General features: G+C 53.2%; 1 protein-coding gene across 1 annotated transcript in view; it reads left to right on the plus strand.

Annotated features, from left to right (window-relative positions):
- NRXN2 (neurexin 2) overlaps positions 1–23,180 on the plus strand; it is a 300,535-nt gene that overhangs the window by 160,486 nt on the left and 116,869 nt on the right. The gene's annotated exons all lie outside the window — the stretch shown is intronic.

Consider the following 23,180-nt stretch of genomic DNA (forward strand, 5'->3'; position numbering starts at 1 on the left):
ACATGATCAGCCCCCTTCACTCATTCGGGTGGGACTTGAGGAAAGGGTGTGCATGATATTCATTACAGGGCCTTTCACTGTTCCCTTCCTGGGGGGAACTTCCCCTCCCCCTGGACCCTGCTGGTAACACAGCCTCACAGCCGGCTGCTCCTGTCAGCGCCTGGCACCGCACGCGGTCTGTGGGCGAGGTGTCGCTCTCACCTTCCATCTCCCTGGGCACAGAGGCACATGGTTGATGGAGCACCTCTCCTTGCAGAGGTGCTGGTGTGACTGGCTGACAAATTGTGGGTGCCACCTTTGGAAGAGTCAATGCAAGGGTGGAGCTGGGTGCCTGGGTTCCATTGCCAGTTGCTATCTTGCTGCAATGGAGCCCAAAACCTTGGGGAGCTCCCCCCCCAAGCATCTTTTCTCCCCTTCCAATTCTAAAGCATTGGGGGGAGGGGAGAGAAAACATAGCCAAGTCAATTCTTTAAACCTTTAGTCCTTATGAAGTCCAAAGCTGTAAAATGTGGACATTTGGGTGACCGGTGGTTGGCCGTTCCAGGCATCCGCCAAGTGCATCAGAAGGTGCTCCTAGTTCACCTGACTTCCAACTTGCCCAGGAGGTTCGCTTGCCCAGGAGGTGGGCAAGAAATGCCATGGGAGAGGGTTCAGTTCAAAGCTCCACCCCAGCAACCTGCCGCAATCCATTACCCGCCCTGCACATGGAACAAGCAGAATGTAGTACACCGCATCTGGCCTTGCAAAGAGTGTCACCTCACCCTGACTCTGCTGGAGAAAGTGTGAACCAGCAACTGGGCAGCCCTGTGCCAGCCTTGGCACGGCCCTGTGGTGAGCCCCCAGCTCCAGGCAGAACTGTTCTTGGCTCTCAGCTTGCTCTTCACCCCTCCCTGCCATCATCTGCCTGCCAAGCCTTGCCTGGGCTCTGTCTCTCCTATTATCTCCCTGCGCCAGACAGAGAAGTGTCAAGACGCAGGGACGGGGCGGTGGGGGGGGGGAGATTAGGAGCCCATTAGGGAATATTAGAATTTCATTTAGCACAGGGGTTTCTCGGCTGATACGGGCATCAGCCGGAGGAGGGGGGCTGCTGGCTGGAGGGTTCTTCCGCATGGCTCATATGCTAATGAAATGTCACTCCCTCTCATCATCCTCTCTCCCCCAAACCTCCCCGTTATCTCCTCCTGAATTGAGGGGATGGTGCTACCTCGACAGCAAGCTTTCATGAGCCTAATAAACTGGAAAGATTTGTCTGAGTGGCAAGAAGGAACTGGAGGCAGCGGAGGAGGAAGGCCACCCCATCAGTGCCAGGGAACATTCCTTGGGCTTCCTGGCTGCATTGTCCTCATGGCCCCTGGCCCCACTCCTTGCAAAGGTTGCTGAGTTTGGGGGGTGATATGCTCTGGGGTGAGATGCTTGGGGGGTGAGATGCTCTGATGTGAAAATCCCCATTTGAGGGACCTGGTCATACATCTTCGGTGGCAAAGGCACTCTGCACATGTTCAGGGAATTGCTGGCATCTCTCTGTGTGTGTTTTCCAATTTCACATAATTGAAACTTGGAATAGAAACTGGACAAAGGGTCCTGCAGTAGAGAGGGGAACACAGAAACCTAAGAGGAGCCTGTGCTGGATCAGGCCCCAAACTCACTGTGTCCAGCATCCTGGTCCTTGCAGTGGGCAACTGGGTGCCCCTGGGAAGCCTGCAAGGAGGAGATGAAGGCAAATCACATTGCCATTAGCAACTGGAAATCTGAGGCAAACTGTCTGGAGGCAGGGAGGCTCCATAATTGATTATCACAGCTTTTAAAAGAGCCCAGCAAAAGGCCCATGTAGTCCAGGATCCTCTTACTCTTAGGTTAGGAGGAGGTTGAAAGGGAGGGTAAAAAGAGTCCAGTCTCTCCAGAGTGCATGGAGGCTGCTTAAAACAACAGTAATAGAGGCCCAGCAGAGGTGTATACCGCAAAGAAAGAAGGGTTCCACTAAATCCAGGAGAGTGCCCGCATGGCTAACCAGCCAAGTTAGAGAGGCTGTGAAGGGCAAGGAAGCTTCCTTCCGTAAATGGAAGTCTTGCCCTAATGAAGAGAATAAAAAGGAACATAAACTGTGGCAAAAGAAATGTAAGAAGGTGATAGGGGAGGCCAAGCGAGACTATGAGGAACGCATGGCCAGCAACATTAAGGGGAATAATAAAAGCTTCTTCAAATATGTTAGAAGCAGGAAACCCGCCAGAGAAGCGGTTGGCCCTCTGGATGGTGAGGGAGGGAAAGGGGAGATAAAAGGAGACTTAGAGATGGCAGAGAAATTAAATGAGTTCTTTGCATCTGTCTTCACGGCAGAAGACCTCGGGCAGATACCGCTGCCCGAACGGCCCCTCCTGACCGAGGAGTTAAGTCAGATAGAGGTTAAAAGAGAAGATGTTTCAGACCTCATTGATAAATTAAAGATCAATAAGTCACCGGGCCCTGATGGCATACACCCAAGGGTTATTAAGGAATTGAAGAATGAAGTTGCAGATCTCTTGACTAAGGTATGCAACTTGTCCCTCAAAACAGCCACGGTACCAGAAGATTGGAGGATAGCAAATGTCACGCCTATTTTTAAAAAGGGAAAGAGGGGGGACCCGGGAAACTATAGGCCGGTCAGCCTAACATCCATACCGGGTAAGATGGTGGAATGCCTCATCAAAGATAGGATCTCAAAACACATAGACGAACAGGCCTTGCTGAGGGAGAGTCAGCATGGCTTCTGTAAGGGTAAGTCTTGCCTCACAAACCTTATAGAATTCTTTGAAAAGGTCAACAGGCATGTGGATGCGGGAGAACCCGTGGACATTATATATCTGGACTTTCAGAAGGCATTTGACACGGTCCCTCACCAAAGGCTACTGAAAAAACTCCACAGTCAGGGAATTAGAGGACAGGTCCTCTCGTGGATTGAGAACTGGATGGAGGCCAGGAAGCAGAGAGTGGGTGTCAATGGGCAATTTTCACAATGGAGAGAGGTGAAAAGCGGTGTGCCCCAAGGATCTGTCCTGGGACCGGTGCTTTTCAACCTCTTCATAAATGACCTGGAGACAGGGTTGAGCAGTGAAGTGGCTAAGTTTGCAGACGACACCAAACTTTTCCGAGTGGTAAAGACCAGAAGTGATTGTGAGGAGCTCCAGAAGGATCTCTCCAGACTGGCAGAATGGGCAGCAAAATGGCAGATGCGCTTCAATGTCAGTAAGTGTAAAGTCATGCACATTGGGGCAAAAAATCAAAACTTTAGATATAGGCTGATGGGTTCTGAGCTGTCTGTGACAGATCAGGAGAGAGATCTTGGGGTGGTGGTGGACAGGTCGATGAAAGTGTCGACCCAATGTGCGGCGGCAGTGAAGAAGGCCAATTCTATGCTTGGGATCATTAGGAAGGGTATTGAGAACAAAACGGCTAATATTATAATGCCGTTGTACAAATCGATGGTAAGGCCACACCTGGAGTATTGTGTCCAGTTCTGGTCGCCGCATCTCAAAAAAGACATAGTGGAAATGGAGAAGGTGCAAAAGAGAGCGACTAAGCTGATTACGGGGCTGGGGCACCTTCCTTATGAGGAAAGGCTACGGCGTTTGGGCCTCTTCAGCCTAGAAAAGAGACGCTTGAGGGGGGACATGATTGAGACATACAAAATTATGCAGGGGATGGACAGAGTGGATAGGGAGATGCTCTTTACACTCTCACATAATACCAGAACCAGGGGACATCCACTAAAATTGAGTGTTGGGCGGGTTAGGACAGACAAAAGAAAATATTTCTTTACTCAGCGCGTGGTCAGTCTGTGGAACTCCTTGCCACAGGATGTGGTGCTGGCGTCTAGCCTAGACGCCTTTAAAAGGGGATTGGACGAGTTTCTGGAGGAAAAATCCATTATGGGGTACAAGCCATGATGTGTATGCGCAACCTCCTGATTTTAGGAATGGGTTAAGTCAGAATGCCAGATGTAGGGGAGAGCACCAGGACGAGGTCTCTTGTTATCTGGTGTGCTCCCTGGGGCATTTGGTGGGCCGCTGTGAGATACAGGAAGCTGGACTAGATGGGCCTATGGCCTGATCCAGTGGGGCTGTTCTTATGTTCTTATGTTCTTATGTACTCCACAGAGATGCCTCTAGAAAAGCCATAGGCCCTGCTATTGCCTTCCAGCCTCTGAACAGGGAAGCTCTGTTAGATTAAGTGCCTTCAGTAGAATTTTCCACCTCCAACTTAGTTGTCTAATTCCCTTTTTAAAGCTATCCAAGCTCTTGCCCACTGCCCTATCTTGTGGCTTTGAGTTCCACAATGATCTTCTATCATTTTCCCCCTTTTCTTTTGCAATATGAACTGCTTTGTGAACCTTTTTGTTGTTGAACATTATCCCTCATCCAGACATCCAAAATTACTCTGAAATCCAGACTGAAATTACTCTGAAGTCCAAGACTTCTTTAAAAAAACTTTCTGTAATGTGAACCCAAGAAGGTCTTGTGCTCATTCCCAGGTACAGGCTGTAAGTTCTATTCTCTGCTCTGTGGTGTGTACCTGTACAGGCACCATTGAAAAATGTCAAAGATGCAGACACCCGGATGGGTAACAGTGAAAGGAGCAAGAGGAAGCATTTCTCATTATATTTATGCAATTATTCCAAAATCCAGACAAATCTGAAATCCAGACACCTTCCCGTCCCAAGCAATCTGGATAAGAGATACGCAATCTGTATATATATTAATAATAAATAGAAGATTAAGGACTGTGTGATGAAGCTTTAACGTTGTAGAAGAGAACTGGTGTATCTCTTCTAAGGCTGCTATCATGTACACACCTAACTGGGGAGTCCCATTGAACTCCATTGTTGGCATCCTTCAGTCTTGGAAGACTATGGTGTCACGCTCTGAATGGTGGTTCTGGAACAGAGTGTCCTCTCCAGTGCGCGAAGCCTGGGTAAAGTAGGTATGGAGGATAGGCTGTTACCCATGCAGCAAATCCCCCCTCTCCACGTCGCTGAAATGGTCCAATGGAAAGGCAGAGGCCAATATGCTTGGTTCCAGCGGCGTTGCAGGAGTTGCCAGAACGTGACTGTGTTCAGCCATGAACTGCCTCAGGGACTCCAGCTACGGATTTTGCCTCGAGGTTGACTCCTGAAGCCTTTTCCTTAACTGGATGTAGCCACAAGGCAGTGGAGGTTTGGTGTCAGAGTTTTCCTTCTCTCAGATGAGCTGCCTTCCCAGGCTGACGAGTCCCATCTACCCGGTGCCTGTTACGACAAGTACAGCCAAACTGAGGGCCTATTCTTATCCCCAGCCCCCAGGGGAAACTCCATAGGATTTACTTTTTAGTAGATATGCATAGGATTGTGTTGCAAGAATCTGAGCTGTGAATCAGGTCTCCCCCAGTACAAATCTGGACTGTGCCCTGAATCAGTGGCCTTAGCAAGGCCACTCCCTCTCAGCCTCAGTCTTCCCATTGAGGTGTGGGATAATAATACTTAGGGCCCAATCCTATCCAACTTTCCAGCACAGATGCAGCACGAGGAGGCCTCCTACCACCACAGGATGCAGCCATGCCCTGTTGGCCTGGCTCCATCAGAGCTGGAAAGTTGGATAGAATTGGGGCACAATCCAGAAAGTACCTTGGGCTGACACAAGACCCTCGCGCTGGCTGATGCGAACGTGCCATAAAGCACTTTGGCAATGACTTAAGAGGAGGGAGGTCGTTGTGCTGGTGCAACGTTAAGCCTGTGCCAGCCAAGCTAGGCCAACTCTGGGGGGCGTGGGGAGGGCGGGACAGGGGTGTTTCAGGGTGGGAGGATGGCAGGCAATGGGTGGGCCCATGGCTGTTAGTCACATTACAAGGTTGTCAGGACCAGCACCTAGACAGTGTGGGCAGTGTGGTGGGCAGTGTGGAAAGGCACTCTGCACATGTTCAGAGGCATCTGTTGAGGAACTTGTTCCAGGGCTGAGTCCTGCTGCAGGAAGCAATCTCTGATTAAGAGGCTGTTCCACCTGCTCTGTGCTCCTCGCATGGGTATCTGCACCTCCCCTGCAAAATCCTTGGACCTTCTTGGTTGTGGAGGGCAGAGAACCACAGCCCTCCAAGCTCAGTCCTTACACTGCCTGCCCTGAGGGCTGAGGCCAGGACTGTGGTGCAGCTCTTTCCATTCCCACCTTTGCTCCTTTACAATGCCAAACACCTCCCCAGTGCCGACCCCCTGCCCGTCCCACTGCTTTCTGTGCATCTCCGTTCCCTATTGATCTTCCCTAAGAATTCAGTCAGGCTTTCTCTCCCCTCTCACTCTCTGAGCTCATTGGCCGGATATCCATGCTCACTGCGCATGTCCTCATGTCAGAGCTCCAGGGGTGATGCTGAGTTCTCCCTTTGAAGGGTCTGCTGCTTTTCTTTCCCTTCATCTTTCTGAGAAGGCAGAAGAAAGGCCGGCAAGGTGTGGTGCTTGGCCAAAGGGCCGCTTGGACCCGGCTGCAGTCAGGCTTGAGGCCTTTTGAGGTTTGCGCGGGGGCTGCCCTTTGGTATGTTTTTTTCACAGCTTCTGCCCTTTGTTTTCCAGCAACACTTCATCACCCATCCATAAGTAAACTTAATATTCTTCTAGACACCCCCAGTCCTCTGACCTTGAAGCCGTTCCCTGAAGTGAGATCGCAATGGCACTCTGTACATGCTCAGATTTGCCTTTCTTCTTCTTGCTTCCCTTGCTCCAGACTGGGCCCTAGCCTTCAGAATTTATTCCACCTCAGTTGGCCGTTGACCCAGCTAGCCCTGGCCTAGACCAGACTCTGGGCTCTGCCCTGCCCAGTTTGCCCCTGCCCCTCTAGCCCTGCTGGGAATACTGTCCTCACTTGTTGCTGAACCTGCCTGTGTTGAGCCACTGCTAAGAACAGCCCTGGATCCAGAGGCAGCCCTCACAAGCAAGATACTCAACCCTGCATGCCTGCAGCTTCACAAACAACATGCCCAACCTCTCTTCCTCACTCGGGTGTTGTCCTCCTGAGCCAGGCTGGATTTGGGCTTTGAACGTCAAGAATGCTCTTTTGAGTTCAGCTTGGCCACAATGAACTGCTCCAGGTAGCCCAATCCAGCAGCCGGGTCCCTCCACACCTCCTCTTTTTGCTCCGTCCCCTCTCTCTTCCAATCCAGGGAGCAGAGGGAATCCTTCAGCATGTGCTGCTTCAGAGGTCAGGAGGTCTTCAGCTGTCCACAAGATTGCATGTGCTTGCAGTCCGCTGCGATTAACCAGGAATCGCAGGCACCCTTTCCTCACGCTCAATGCCATTGTGATAAAGAGCATGGAGGGGAAAGGGTTGGGAGAATCTAATCCCCCCCCCCCTGTTTCTGATCATAAGAAAAGCTGCTTTGAGTGCAGAGCAGCTCTCTGCCTGCCAGCCCAGAAGCCTGGGAAGCCCCACCTGCCTGCTTGGGGGTCTTCGGCTCCCAACAGGTCTGTGCTGGGTTCAGGTCCGCCTGCCCCCCCTCCACTGCCGCCAGAGCTGTGGCTGCCACTGGGAGGTGACTTTCTTCTTTTAGCTGGTTTCCACTTTAGCTTTCTCCTCGCCCCCACACAGACACCCACCCAGTCTGTCATTCCATCCGTCTCCCACCCGCCTGGTATTTTTAGACTGCAAGCAGGTTGCCTACCACGCAAGCGTTGTGCAGGCTTCCCAAGTTCCCCTGGCGGGTTGGTATTTTTGTGGGGTTTATTGGGGGGGGGAGGTTGACTTGGTGCAAGGAGGGGAAGAGACAAGGAGAGTCATTTGCCTTGGCCCCCTTTCCAGATCCTGACTTGCCCCCCCCCAAACTGGGGGTGGGTGTCGCACGTCCCAAATTCCATGCTGTGTTCTGCAAAGGAAAGGTGCTGGTGCTGAAGCCTTCAGAGCGACCTGGAAAGCCCTCAGGCTGCCTCACAATTTAGGGGCAGCAAACTGTGACCACCAGCAGGGGGGCAAGAGAGGAAGAGACTTTGCACATGCTCAGAAGCCCTGTCATATAACTTCAGACATGCTGGGACTCATGGTGTGTCGTGGGCAGCTGATAGGAGAGAGGAACATCCCATGCTTCAGTCCCCTGTAGACCCTCTTCCCTAACCAAGACCACTACCCCCCTCCTCCATTTGGCTCCCTTCCATCTCCAGGCAAGCTCGCAGCAATGACATCATAAGGGATGAGCTCACTCGGGAAGATTTACAACCCTTAGGGAAGCTGAGCTCAGAAGAGGCATCTCCGTCAAGTTGTGGGATGGTGGAGAATATCCGGTCCTGCTCCGGGTCCCCCCCAGCCCCCCCTTTCCAGAGACATGACATTTCTGTTGGATTCCGCAAGGCACACAGGATGCGTTTCTCCTGGGTCATGGAGTCAGGCAGCGATGATTGTGGGCAGTGCTAGATTCAGATGGCTTGCAGGCCCAGAGCAGTGCACTGGTGCCAGGTGGTGGATCCTCCCACCCTGCCCAGCAGCCAGTGGGAGCATCCCCAGAGGACTTGGGGGGCACTGTCTTTGGAAGAGGACTGCTGGGTGCAGCTGTGACTTTATTCACTCCACCAGGACCAGGGAGATTGACCCAGGGAGTGACACAGCCAGGTGGGCCCTCCCTCAGTTCCCAAGCTTGCCAGCCTCTGTTCACCCCTGATTGTGGGGAGGGTGACTGCAGCAGAAATAGCTGCTCCTCTGCCTTCAAGCCCTGGGAAAAGACTCAGAGGGCTGCCTCAGGGTGTGTTATTTTCAGGAGGCTTCTTGACCTCTCTGTGGACAAAAACCCAGTGCTTTGTTTACAGATTTTCAAGGCTAAACAGAAAGGAGAGGGGGTGAGCAGCCAGCCAAGCTGGTGTCCTGTCCCACTCCCAGAACCAGTGCAGCCCCACCAACCCAGTTAGCACTGAGCAGCCCAGTATGTTTTTCCAAGCCTCTTGTTCCCTGGAAGTAGAAATCAGCCCCACTCTCCACCTTGGCCCACAATGCTCAGGTTGTCACCTTGTGTTCCACATAGCTGGAGAGGTTTTGAGCAGACCAACGGCACCTGGGATGAGACTGCAGAGCCTCAGGTGTGGGGCTCTCTTCCACCTCCTCTTCTGCTCCGTACCCCTTTTCCTTTCTGAATCCAGGGAGCAGCAGCAGCAGAGGTGGGAGGCAGTGCCCACCTCTGGGTCCCCTTCACCTTGCCTGAGGCCACTGTCTCTGTTGACCTTAACAGGCAGGACCTGCACAAGCCTGGCAGCTGTGTAGCATGTGCCACTCAGAAGGCCCAGCAGCTCAGCAAAGATCACACTTAGTGCAATGTCCTGCCCAGGTGGGATTTTTGTGCACTGGCAAAACTGGCGCAAAATTTGAAGCAGTGTCACAACTGACAGGGCAATGGTGCTCTGTGTGTGTGTGTGTGTGTGTGTGTGTGTGAGAGAGAGAGAGAGAGAGAGAGAGAGCCTTGCTCAGCATGCCTTTCGCTCACACATTCCAGGTGTGTTATGTCCAGCAGGTGAACCAATAGTGCAAGCTGTGCATATCTACTCGAAAGTAAGTCCCATGATCTTTAATGGGGCATATACTCCCAGGAAACTGGGGATCGCATTGTATAGCCTGAGTTTTGTAAGAAGAAGATGAAGACCTGGAGGAGGAGAGAGGGCTACTCTTTTCAATAGTTGCACTTATGCTTACGGCCAGCAGCAAAAAAGAGCAGGTGATCAAGGGGGGTGGGGGACGTCAAGACCCACCACCTGAGGCAGCTCACTTCATGCTGTTGCGTGGTAAGAGCCAGCCCCAGCGTGCAATACCTTCGCCACCCTTTCAGGCTTCACTGATTCAGGCATGACTGGAGCAGGAGGTCCCTTGCCAAATGCTGCCCCCACTCCCTGGGTGATGTGCCAGCCTCTTCTGCTCCCATACCCTGGACAGGAAGAGGAGGGGAGGGAGCAGAAGAGCACAGCAGGCAAGTGCACCTGCCATTCTAGCCCACCACTCTTCTCCCCTCTGCTGCTGGGCTTGCCCCACCCAGCTGTCCCATGCACAACCCTGGCAGAGGAGCAGACACAGGCAGGCATGGCTGTACATTTGGTCCTCCCATTGTCCCCTGGGCCATCAAGGGACAGGGTTGGCTGCTCCTTGAAGGATGAGGGCCTCCCTACTCTGGGGTAGTCCTTTAACCCCAGGATTGGATCAGGTAAAGCTGAGGGAGGGGAGAGAGACAGCAGGTGGGGGGCCAGAGTTCCATAAGGCACTCAGGGCCAGTGAGGTCTCTCTGTTTGAGGGTTGCTCTGGGGCTGCTGCCCTGGGACTGGGGCAAGCTCAGGGGTGGATGTGAAGACAGTCCAGGATTTTAAATGCCAGGGAGCAGGGTGGGAGAATAGCCTCTGAGCATGTGCTGAATTTCTTTTGCTGCTGAATTAAGCAGGTATTCAATAATAGGGAAAGTTGCTCTTTCAGGCATGGTTAAAACTAACAGGTATGGGGGGGCTGGAATGTCTGCTCCTTCCCCAGCCTTCTAGGCCCCCAAAACATTTGCCCATTTGCCCCTCTTGCTCTGATCCTATAATAACTATAGTGGAGATAAGCACAATTTGTCCACTTATTGAGTCTTGGCAGTGAGGAAAATTTATTTTACACATTTGTATGCCAGACCTCAGGGTGGTGGACATGGGTCCTCCCCTCCTTTTGTCCTTTTGTCCTCACAACAACCCTGTGAGGTAGGTGAGGCTGAGAGATAGACACTGGCCCAAGTTCACCCAGGAAGCTTTGTGGCTGAGCAAGGATTTGACACTGGATCTTTGGGGAGTTGGAGCCACAACCAGTCACTGGGGGGGGGGGTGTCTCGCACAATCCAGCAAAAGGGGCAGCTGGGGGACACAGGGTCAGGGGCTTCTGAGTGTGTGCCTCCCTCCCCAGGCACAGGGTGGGGGTTCCATCGGATTCTCTCTCTTTCTTCCACCATTTTTTTCCTTCTCAAATCTTCCTGGATTTTTAAAAATCCAGGTTGAATTATTTGCAGTTTGTGGGGGGGAGACAAGGAGGTGTCATGAAAAACCACGGCGCTTGCTGGCGGGGGGTGGGGAGCGGTTCCCAGCGCTCCCCCCGCGTGTCCACGCAGGGCCCTGGTGGAGCACAGGCGTGTCAGGCTTGAGTTGCACGTCGGAACGCGGGTCGGGGGAGAGGGTCGCGCCTCCCAAGCTGGCCGGGGGTTGGGTGGGGGGCAGAGAATGGAAGTCAGCTGTTGCTTTCTTTGTTGGGGGGCGAGGAAAGGCGCCAAGTGGGGCTCTGCGTGCGGGGGTCCGTTGCGCCCCGAGGGGCCGGGCGATCTTGGCCGGGGGCAGGGTGAAGGGCGGGGGGAGGCGCGGCGTTGCGGAATCCCCCCGCTGCTTTCCGGCCATTTGGGGGGGCGGTGCGGGCCGGACGGAGGCGCGGTGGCGGTGGCGGTGGCGGTGGGGGGGCTGGCTGGCCGCGATTGGGCGCCGGGCGCGGCCCCTCCCCCCGCCCTCCCCCGCCCAGCCTTCCCTCCGCTCTGCAGCAGAGACGCGCCGTGGAAGGAGCGAGGCGCCTCTTCTCCCCGCGCCGAAGGGACGGACCGAGGATCGCCGCGCCCGGCCGCAGCGAGGCCCCGCGGATTACAGCCCCCGCCGCCGGACGCCCCCCGCCCGCGATGCCCGCGCCCGCGCCGTAGCGCCCCCGAATGGTGCCCCCCTCGCCGACGCCGCCTCCTCCCGCCGCGGGGGGGCCCGGCCCCGCGCTGCCGCCGGGATGCTCCTGAGGGGCGCCGCCGGGCCGGGGGGGCGGCCGTGAGCGGGCAGGCGCCGTCCTCGTCGCGGCTTGGCGGCCGGCTGCCGGAGGCCTGGGCCGGGAGCGCGTCCTCCCGGGCATGGGCGCCGCGCGGCGGCGGTGAGGGCGGGAGCAGCGCGGCCATGGCCCCCGGCGCGCTGGCCTGGCTGCTGCTGGCGGCGCTGGCCGGGCCGGCGGGGGCGGCGCGCGTCTCCTCCAGCCTCAGCACCACCCACCACGTGCACCACTTCCACAACAAGCACGGCACGGTGCCCATCGCCATCAACCGCACGCCCTTCCTCACCCGCGGCGGGCACGGTAAGCGCCCCGGGACGGGCGGGAAAAGGGCAGCGGAGCTGGACAGGCCTGGATGGGGCCCCAGAACCTGCTTGTCACAGCCAGCCCTCGGGTGACGTGGGGTGGGGCTGCAGGTTCGCAGGAGGAGGTGCCCCTGCTCGTGTGCAGAGTGCCTTCCCCGCCTGCCTGCTGAGATGGAGAGAGCTCTCCCTCCAGGCTAGCCTGTGAGAGGAGGGGGATGTGGCCAGCTTGCCTCCCCCGTACCTGGACTAAAGTAGGTAACTCTTCCTTTCCTCCCTCCCCGGCATTATGTAATAGCCAGGCCTCCCCAGCAACCTGATTGGTGCTCTGTTGCTCCCCTCACAACACACGCATAATGGGGGGGGCTGGCTGGCTCCAATCCCCCTCTCTCTCTGTGTCCCCCCCCTTTAGTGCTGACGCACCTGGGCCAACCACTCACTGTCCAGGTTCTGGGGTGCTGCCTGTCCACATTCCAGGTGTATCCCCATGCTATCTGGGATATCACAGGAGAGGGAAATATGGGGAGGGTCAGGTGACCCCACTGCCAAATCTCCTTTTACCCATAAAAGCGAGGGGTGGGGAGGAAAGGACTGAAATCTGTACTCTGTAGATTGGAGCCTGCCTACTCTGTCTGGCACGGGTGTGTATGCATGTTTAGTGGGTCAGCGCATCAGCACATGTTCCGTTGCCGCATGTACCTTTGCATGCGTGCGGTCTGTGAAAATCCGCAAGAAACATTCTGAGAGGGGCTCTCTCCGCGTGCCCGTGGATGTTGGCGTAGAGGCAGTGCAGGGCTCGATGTGCCAGTGGCAGGGAATAGTGGTGTGTCTGCCTTTGGTTTGCCCACACGGAGCAGAGTGTTGATTTTTCCCTTCGGTGTTCAGGTGGCTGCTGTTATGAGGTTCGATTGTTGCTTGCTCGGTGCTGGGAGCTCAAGGGAACATTGTGGCCCTTCTTGGTGTTTTTGTGCCAAGACAAACGGTGGGAGTGAAGAGCTGCTTGATCATTTGTGTGTGCATTCATTTGGAAGGGCTGCTGTTGTTGCACCAGCAACCCCAGTCTCCCCGTGTCACTAACGTCTCAGTGTGCACACAATGCTCTGACATCTTGTCGAGGAGAGGTGAGATGGCGACTGTTTCCCTTCCCCCCAACCTGGCCATCTCACCTTTAGAGGGATTCCTGGCTGAAGCCAGCAGTTCCATGGCTGTGGTCAGAATTGTTGCACAAGGGTAATCACCCCAAATGGCTTCCTCGGCTCTTCCTCCCTTTCTTGACCCCAGATTCAGTGGCACTGTGGTGCTGATGCTCCTGATGTTTTGGGGGGGATAAGACAGAAACCTGTGTGCATTGGAATTGGTGATGGTGAAGGCATTGAATGGGTTTGGCCTTCTCTGTCTGAGAGTGAGAACACTGGGTGGCTCATGCGTTTGCGCCGGCATGTTGATTTTTTATCCCCCATGTGTGCATGTCCCCCATGTGTGCATGTCAGCCCCCCCCCATGTCCCCATGTCCCCAGCTGCTTGAGCTGTTCTTGGAACCTTGCCAAATATTTCCCAGAATGGTCAAAGATGAGACTGCACATCAAATTGTCTTCAAATACATACTTTCTGAAAACATTCACTGCTTAAGACTCACTAAACTGCCAAGATCTACTTTTTTTGAGGGGAGGGTGAGATTTAAATTTTGGTGACCATTACAGGCTGATCAATAGTTGGAAAAATGACATTGACATACGAACCCTCAAAAACATCTATTCTGGCACCAGAAACTTAAATTTCTACCAGAGAGAGAACTGCCCAGAATTTGCACTAGTTTCCCTCCTGGTCAGTGCGCTTTGTGTAGTGGGAGAATGGTGAGTGGCTGATGTTGTTGTCTACCTACACACTGCTGGTGTACGTGATGTGCCAGGTTTCGTAGGGGCTTGTCATTCTGCATACTGCTTGTGTTTTGGAGTTTCACTGACTGCACCTGGGCAAAGAATAGAAGGGGTGTGTTTGGGGGCATTGTTTGAGAGTGTGTGTGCTGTTTTGCCATTTGTGTGGTAATGCAGAATTGCCTGGCAGGGCTGTGGTCACCCTGAGGGTGTCATGGGCGGGAGGAGGCAGTTTTGGATGGGGGCTCAGAAAGTACCCATTGTAGTTTTGCCTCAAGTCCAGATGTGATTTGGGAGCGTTCAGTGTGTGCCATGTGGGGAGAGGAGGAGGGGTGTGGCAGTAGGATTGTGCAAGAGGAGTTGTCAATCAATAGCCAGCATCCTCCCTATCCTCAATTTGAGTTATTTTCACTTTCCAAAGGGGACTGACTCTGTCCTGGAAGCATACCCTCTGGCCCTGTCATCTCAGAAGGGTGGCTACTGAACAGTGAGCGAGAGGCTCTCTGAGCATGTGCAGAGATGTTTTTTTTTTCTTGGCGTGGCCCAATGTGGAGCTCTGTCATGGAAACATTGAATTTTGGACCTGAGTCCTGCTTGAGATTCTGGGGTGTGTGGGGGGGAGGGAGAGGTGGATAGGGCAGTCCAAGCCACAGTGGGTCTGTTCCCTGTCGCTCTGTGGGATTTGTTGTTGTTCGGGCCTGCTTATCTTTTGAACTGGATGTAGTCCTCTCCTGGAGAGCCTCTCTTGCCTAAATGAACTGCTGTGGGGCCAGGATCATGGTTAATTCGAGATACCTGGAGAGGAGAGGAGCATGGAGATTTCATGAGATTCCATGCAAGATTTCAGAGCTAGACAGACAGCCAGGATACCAGATTCTTTTTGGGGGTGGGCGCATGAGAAAATAGAATTACTTGCAGCAAAACTTGTAAGATGCCTGAGGGGGGATCTAATGTGTTATAATAGAGGGAAATGTGGGGAGGCCAGCAGGACTCGTGGGTCCTCACTTGACTTGTGGGAGGGGTAGAGTGAGTGCAGTACAAGCGGGAGTTGGGCTCTCTTGGAAACCCACTCTTGGAAAGGGAGGGTACCCCTGTATTGGTTTGATGGAAGGGGCAGGAGAGCAGCAGCTGAGGGTGGAAGAGGAGGTGCCTACCAATCTTACGATAACCAGGCCTCCCTGTTCCTTCAAGCAGGGCCCTGGAAGATATGAAAGCAACTTTGAAAGAGGATTAGGTAAATTTCAGTGAGGAGGTAGGCCCATTTGTGGTCATGAGAGAGAGAGAGAGAGAGAGAGAGAGGCAAGGCTGTTCAGGGGCAGTCTACCTGTGTATGCCAAAGCCTAATACCAAAAAGGGAAGGCTGCTGCCCTTCACACCCTGCTTCTGTTTCTTGGGTGTGTCTTGACTGTCCACTGTTGGAGGCAGAATGCAGGGCTAGCTGAACCCTTGGTATTGACATACAACCACTGCCACAGGCCCGGTGCATGGACTCAGACATGCCGCTGTCCTGGTGGAGATGCTGAATTTGGCTGTTCCCAGCCGGGTGACAGGACTCAGGCAGGTTTATTTTACTTAGGGTGAAAGCTCTGATGCCCACAGCATCATGTCTATCTTGGTTTTTCTGTCCTGGGATGTGGCCTCTCCTGTAAATAAATGAATAAATGAAAGTACTTTTGCCTGGGACTCTTTGAGCCTCCTGGTCCAGTCATGGAAGGGCAGGGCGCTGTCCGTGGTCCTGAACTCCTGAGCTAGTACCTCTGAAACTTCTTGGATCAGTGGTGTTCTCCACCCTTTTAGCACTGGGAACCACTTGTTAAAATGTCACCCTATAGGGACCGACTAGTGTTATGAGGCTTTAAAAAAAGGGTGATCTAGAAAGAAATGATACTTTTATTTACAAACATTTGCAAAAAACTTGATTTATTTCTGATAAGGAGGCAGTCCTGAAAGTCCCAGGCAGAAAGTCCCAGTCTGCCTTAAAGGTTGAGGGACTTAATTATGTGACCCAGCCTTCACCTGCCCTCCCCCACTATCTGTCATTGATGGACATGGAAGAAAACACACCAGAAAAAGACATTCAAACGTTTATCTGTCTACATTAGTGCTATTCAAACTGGGGCGTTGTGATGCCCCAACCTGAGGGCCCTGGTCTCTGCCCCCTTAAGGGGCAGAGGCAGCCTAGAGGTGGGGGGAAGGCAGCGGCACGATCCCCAGGATCACACTGCTCAGGGGGCTGCAGGGGCTTTGATGCAGCCTCCCCGATCGCTAAAGTGGAAGTGGAGCGCGATCGCTCTGCATCCACTTTCCCCGCTGCGGGGAGCCCTGCCGGAAGTTGCGCCGGGCTCCCCACACCCCAGGGAGGCTGCGTGATCCTGGGGATCGCGCCGCTGCCTTCCCACCACCCCCGCTGCCTCCTGCCCCCGCCCCTGCAAAGACTTTCTGCAGGTTACCTCTTTGCAGAGCAGTTAGCAGTTGTCTGACTTTTTAAAAAATAACCTCAGGGCCGGGCAGCCCAGTCCTGATGCCCGGAGCACGGGGCTGCCATGGCACCCAAAACAGCTGCCGCAGTATCCTGTGTGCCCCAGGTAGCTGCCCCTGGCTCCTCAGGAGAAGGGGACTTGCATGCGCTCCTCCTGGGTAAGAGAAGTAGCCCCGCAATGGGGCTTCTTGATTCTGTGGTGGCTCTTGAGCTGGTGCAGAATCAAAGACCCGGGCCACACAGCCCAACATGGGGCTCAGGATTCAGTGGAGCTGAGTTCCGCCAGTCCTGCCCCCCTCCTTCTCCCCCACACCTCCTCCCCACCCCCACCTGTCCCACCCACCTCTCCCTGCCCCAGAACACCTCCCCCCACCCCTCACCACGCCCTCACTCGCCTCTCTGCCACCCAGCAGTCCAGGTGATCACCAGGCAGTGGAACCTGGGCCCAGCGTGGGCTCATTCTGGGCTAGCTCCTGCATTGGGCCTGCAGTAAGGGCTCACAAACGTGCCTTGTAACACATTTGCAGCTGTGCACACCAGCAGGATACCAGTGCACAGGGCTCAGGACTGAGCCTTGAGTCCATTAGTTATCTGATCTTAATCTGTTTTTATTAGAAACCTGGCTCTGCAGGGCCCACCAGAAATTGGGTCATGACTGTAGTCTCATCCTATAATTTGAGAAACATTGTCTTAGATAACACACATTCGCCTTTATCCACTCAAAATTCTCCTGGCTGTAAGTGTTGCTCCTGTATCTTTGTCCTCCTGTCTCTTTGTCCTCCTGGCTCCCTCGCAGGGCTAGTCGGCACTCCTGTTTGCCACAGGGTGTATCTCACCTCTGTTTGTTCGTTGTCACCTTTTGCTCCCCGCATTACAGGGGCCATCAAGACAACTTCCAAAGCACAGCCAAACGAAATCTTTAAAGCCCTCTGATAAAATGCTTGAAAGCAAGTCTGAAATGGAGTAAATGCAGAACTGCTACCCATCGAAAACAAACAAACCGAGGGTCCAGCTACCCCAAGGTGAACTGAGAGAGAAATGCCTTCACTTATCTCTTGAAAATCAGCAGGGAAGGGGCCAAACAGGCCTCCCACGGGAAGTTGTTCCATAGCCTGGGTGCTACAATGGAGGAGGCCATGTCCCTGCCAAGTACAGGGCTGGAGAAAGGACCTGGAACATGGCAACTTCAGTGTGAGTGCAATCCTTAGGGCTCCTAAGCCATGTAAGGCTTTCTGAATCAGAACTATTTTGAATTGGGTCTGGAAGTGAACTAGGAAGCTTGTCCAGATTGAAAAACTCTGGCTTGATAGGCTCCACCTGACACATCCCAGTGTGCACCTTGGGCTGACCATAGGCAGGACTGAGCCAAGACTTAAGAACACAGCAGCCATTCTAGATCAGGCCAATGGTCCAGTTAACCCAGCACCCGGGTTCCACAGTGGCTGACAAGCTTATCTACTTGGAAGCAGGAGATAGAAACACGCACCCGTCTCCCACTGTTGCTGCCTGCAACTGGTGTCTGATCCTGGAGGTAGCACGTGGCCGGTGATAGGCTTGGTCTGCACAACCTTGTCTGATCTGCTCCAAAAGCCATCTAGGCCAGTGACTACACATCAGGTTTTACGAATCCAGCAGCGATCCAGAGGACTGCGTGGAGCAGACGGGCAGGTGGAAGCACATCAGCAGGCTGACTTTTGCCTCCAAAAGAGCTTTTCCCTCTGGGCCCCTGTTCGGATGGATGCTTGTCTGGCTCACGTTTAGGGGAGCAGGTTGTGCTAAGCCTTCCTTGCTCCTGCAGGCCTGCCGAGTGGGAAGTGTCCGTGGATGTTCTCACACACATTCCTCTTCCCCACCTGGCACCCGCCTTAGCAAACTGATGATTCTTTTGGAGCTTTGGTTATTCATGAAGCATCAAGTGGGGGGAATAGCCCCAAATTGAATAGTGGGGGGAATAGTGGATAGGGGAATTGAATAGGGGAATAGTGGGGGGAATAGCCCCAAATTGGGCCTGCTAGCAGTCCTCTGCTCCCCCCCACCTTTCTCTCTACCCCATCTGTCTTTTCCACTTAATGTCCCCACTCTGGCCTCTCTCTTCTCCCACCACTCCATCACACTTGTCTTTGCAGCTTCCTGGCCCCCCGCAGGGGAATGCCTCCTTCTTCCCCCACCACGGCCCACTGTCTCTCATTAATGTCCATTCACCCATCTGTCTTTCACTGCCTGTAGCAACTGCTCCACTGAACCCACACTGAGTGAGATACATGCTGAAGTTGCACAATTCCCTGTCCAGCAGCAGGCCACCCGTGTGCTGCTGACATACATGTTGAGAAGAGCACACTCAAAACGGGCGCATGTGTTTTCATAAGTCAGAAGGACAGAGCAGAAGCTCAGCCCTGCTTGGGGGATTGTCGGATCCAGGACTTCTGGGTTCCCACTCTTTAAGAGGCCTGTTCTTCCTTTGCTCACCCTTCTCTTGCGGCCTCGTTCGACTTGTGCGCTTCTTCTCCCCCACCCCGTCTGCTCCCCCCTGCTTTGATTTATGCCATTAGCCTGGCCATTAATTATGACTCCAGCGTGTCGTTTAATATGCTAATCGAGGCAGCCCCAGTTTGAGACCCCCGTTTATCGCACTGTGACACTATTTATGGCGGGTTATGGTGGGCCCAGGAATTACGAGCCTCGTACATAGGTGGTTTTATTAATTAATTGCCTTCCCCTGCAGCAGTGGTGGTGTGATCCCCCTGCGGGCAGAGAAGGGTTAATGCTTGGGCTTGAGGATTCCACCTCTGTTTGCAGCCATCCCTACAGGAAGACTTGTGCAATTGGGGTAGAGATCCAGGATTCCCCCTTCCAAAAAAACACAACATTTTCTGCCTTTCCTGTGTTCCTGGCCAGTCATGGAAGGGGGGGGAACGCTGTCCCTGGCCCTGATCTCCAGGACTTGTGCCTCTGAAATTTCCTAGAAGAAATAACACACACGAGCCTCTATCCACTTGAAATTCTCCTGGCTGAAAGTTTTTTTCCTCTGAAAGAAGGAATCTCCTCCACCTGTGTCATCCTCCCCCACCTCCAGTTCTTAATCTCCCTTTTTTTGGGGTTAAATGCTAATTTCTCTCAGTTGAGGAACATATAGGTGGAAACACTGTATGTGGTGGAAATAACCAGGCGGCTTTGCCCCACTGAGGCCAGATGGTGAGATCTATTTCTGCTATTTGTGGGCCTGTTAAGATGGAAGGTGGAAACATAGTCAGTGCTGGGGGGTGCTTAAGGTGCACCCAATAAGTAGCTGCCCCTCTTCTTCCTCTTGCTAATAAAGCACAAGGATGCATCTATATCCATCAAAATCAGTAAGGACCAAACAGGGTTTAATGCCAAGTATATCATTGTTATTTTTCAGGTGCTGCCACTGGATGGGATCTGGGGTGGCACACATTAGGGTTCAGCACTGAGAAACCTGGATGTTTTCCTGGCCTACCTTTCCCTGCCCCTTGCCCAGTTCAGACTGGACTGCTGAGTGGGGCAAGGGAGGGTTTCTGCCTTGGGGGCTGGTTGCACCTGCCAGCTTGTGGCCTGGTGCCCCCAATAGGCTGTTACCCTTGGCTTGGTAACCAACCTTGGTTACCTGCAGGTTGGAGTAAGTGGCTTGATTTGAGTTGTATCTGCATTGGTGGGTGGGCGACCTTGCCTCTAGGCAGGCTGCAGCATGAGAATTTTAGGTGGGGCTGAGGAGCAGGGCCCCCATTAGCAAAGGCTGCAGTTAGTGGTAGAACTAACATGTGCTTGGCAAGCAGAGGGTCCTGGTTCAATCCCTAGCAACATCTTTGGGAGGGCTGGGAAAGACCCCTTGTCTGAAACTTTGGAAATCTGTTGCCAGTCAGCGCTAGACGCTGCTGAGTGATTCAGACCAAGGGTCTGGCTCAGCAGGTGGCAGCTTTCTATGTCAAGGCTACGTTATTTTACAATAATAACAATTTTGAGTGTGCAAAGGACTTCGCGTTTATTATCCTGGCCCAATCGTTATAGCATTACTGCAAGGCAAGAAAGTATTATTGCCCCGTGTTGCAGAAGGAGAAGCTGAGGCTGAGATGGAGGGCCTTGCCTTAAGGCAGCCCACTGTGCAGTCCTAAGCATATTTACTCAAAAATAAGCTTCATTTTATTCAGTGATGCTTATTCCCCTGTAAGCATGCATAGGTTTAAGCTAGGAACGTCTTGAATCCCAGTTCAATCTCTTATTCGACTTGCTGTGGTACAAAGATTAGGATAGACCCCTGCCCCAATGCCCTTACAGTCTGGAAAGTAGACACAAGGGAGATAGCAAAGGGAATGACGGCTGGGGTAAACCTGGGGAAACTATAAAATTATTTTGGTTCCAAAATGTCTGGGACCTTTAAGCCAAGTCAGTGGGTCAGTGTGAAGGATGGAGGCTATGAGCCATGTTTGGTAAGCCATGTTCTTCTGTCACAAGGGTGACAGAAGAAGGAGATATGACCAGATTTGGTCCAGCCAAAAATATTTCATTTTTTTTTACCATGGGATGAAGGTTGAGTACAATGCCATTGATGCTGGGAAGGGGGGGCACGTGTGTATTCTGTGCGGGGTGAGAGAGGCTTCTTGGCGTGAAAATGTGGTGCGTTGTCAGTTGTGAAAAATGACACAGCAGGTGTGTGCACTTTGGATGCCAGGGCACAGTTGAATTCCAGGCCAGTATCATGATGTGGGGGGGGGGCTTTTTCCCAGTATACTATAGTGTTGCAGGTGGTAAGGTGGGAGGGCTGATCGACCAGAATATGTGAAATGGGAATTTTGCTATTAAAATTCTCTGGGCTTATGAAAGTGTTTTGTCGTAGGGAGACTTTTGCCGTCTCAGGTGAAGGAATTCCTTTGGGAACAGAAGTGTGTGTTTGTGCTGGGAATGCTGTGGGGAAATGAGTTGTGGCTGTACATGGGTGTGGGGCTGAGCTTTGTTGTTGAAAACAAAGGAGCAACGGGGCTGGTTGTAGTTTGGTGACAGTACAGATCTGAACTGGTCGGCTGATGGTTTGATGTGGGGTGTGGTGAGGCAGCTCCTGCCCCAGCTCAGTGGTAGAGTCCCCATTCTGTTTGTGGAAAGCCCCACATCCAGCATCTCCAGGTAGGGCTGGGAATTACCCTGCTCGGAAACCCCAGAGAGCTGCTGCCATTCTGTGCCAGACAGCCCAGGGATCTGACTCTGTAGGAAACCACTCCATGTATTTTACTGATGTCTCCTGTAAGAGCCTGAGCATTTGTGGGGTGGGGGTGGTGCCTCTCACCTCCGGGATGCTGGGTCCAGGCTACTTCCCGCTAAGCTTCGGGGGTGGGGAAGAAAGAGGAATGTATTTCTCCCTGGGCAGTTGCTGTTCTGATCATCTCTTCCAGTCAAACTAGGGGCACTGGATAGAACACGTCCGGCTGCACTCAGGAAGGATGCAATTCTTTTTTATTAAAATCCTGTGGATTCACCTTGCTCTTTTCCTTTTTTTTTCATAATTTGTGGTGATTATTTGGAGGCTGTTTCGGGAGAGCCAGGAAAGAAGGCGGCATCCAGGCTGGGGGACTGATGGCCATCAGCAGCCTTTTCTGCTCTGTGTTCTGTCTGCATAAGTCACTGCGGCCGGGCAGGGACCGTACTATAGTTTCTGTACTGCACTATGGACAGTCGCTCCCTCCCCCCACCGTACTCCCCCACAGCTGTGCACGGAGCTGGAGGAGTTAATAGCTTTCCCCTCCCTCCCATTGGATATGCTGGTGCTTTGCTTGGGCAAGGGAGGGAGGGCTTCAGGTCTGTGTTGCCGTGGAAACAGCCGAGATTCAGGAGTGCTGCAGAGATGGGAGCTCAGGGGCTCATTAACGCTACCGTGCTGCCTCCCCCCCTTTTCCGTCTCTATCCATCACTCTGCTTCCAAGGCTGGGAGAGGCAGTTTCCCTGCAGGATATGGTCACAGCAGCTTGGAGACTGGGAACAGGGGCAAGGCAGGGAGGGGGAAGTTCCTTCCCCAGGTGTAGGGTGCTGCTTGTCTTTGCCGGAACGTGCACCTTTCTGTCCGGTTATTTGGCTTCTGAACCCACCTGCAGGTTACATTGCCCAGGGGAACCAGTGTGCAGCGATTCTGCACACTGCCCTGTGATGGATTTCACAATTTGCTTTTGTGCTAAGTTCCCAGCCCTCATGAATTGTCAATGAGGGAACAGCAGAAGGCAGTGGTGGAAGGCTCTTCAAACTGGGATGGGGGCTACCCCTGGCTGGAGTAAGTCGTGTAATTTATTCACTTCCAAAATCACTTCTTGCCTCTGGCCTCACACCCTGCCCACCGCACTCCATCTATGGGAGGTCCCAATTCCCACTCCCCTTGTTCTTGTGTTGTTGGTTGCAGAAGTTAGAACAAAGAATTCTGGTTAGCATTAGAAAATTTGAAGGAGAGCAACAAAGCAAATTTAGCAACAGGGACTCTGCTGGCTCCTGGAAAGAAAGACTAATCAATTTGATTCTTCGTAAATTCTCAAGTCCCTCAAATTTTCTGCTAATAAAAACTGGGTTGCCATTAAGGAGCTCCAAGATGCCCTGCTGTTGCAGGTGAACACAGCAGCCCCTTCTGGAAGGAAAATTAGACATCTTGTAGAAGGCAAGGTTGAGGGTCAGCCTGCCATGCATGGAGGGGGCAGGAAAAAGCTTCGGTGGGTCAGGCACCTTTCCCCCTCTAATGGTAACAAATCAGTGGTGCGGTTGAGTTTAGCCTTCCTCC

The sequence above is a fragment of the Tiliqua scincoides genome, chromosome 15, assembly GCF_035046505.1.
Source record: "Tiliqua scincoides isolate rTilSci1 chromosome 15, rTilSci1.hap2, whole genome shotgun sequence".
In the NCBI taxonomy this organism is placed as follows: Eukaryota; Metazoa; Chordata; class Lepidosauria; order Squamata; family Scincidae; genus Tiliqua; species Tiliqua scincoides.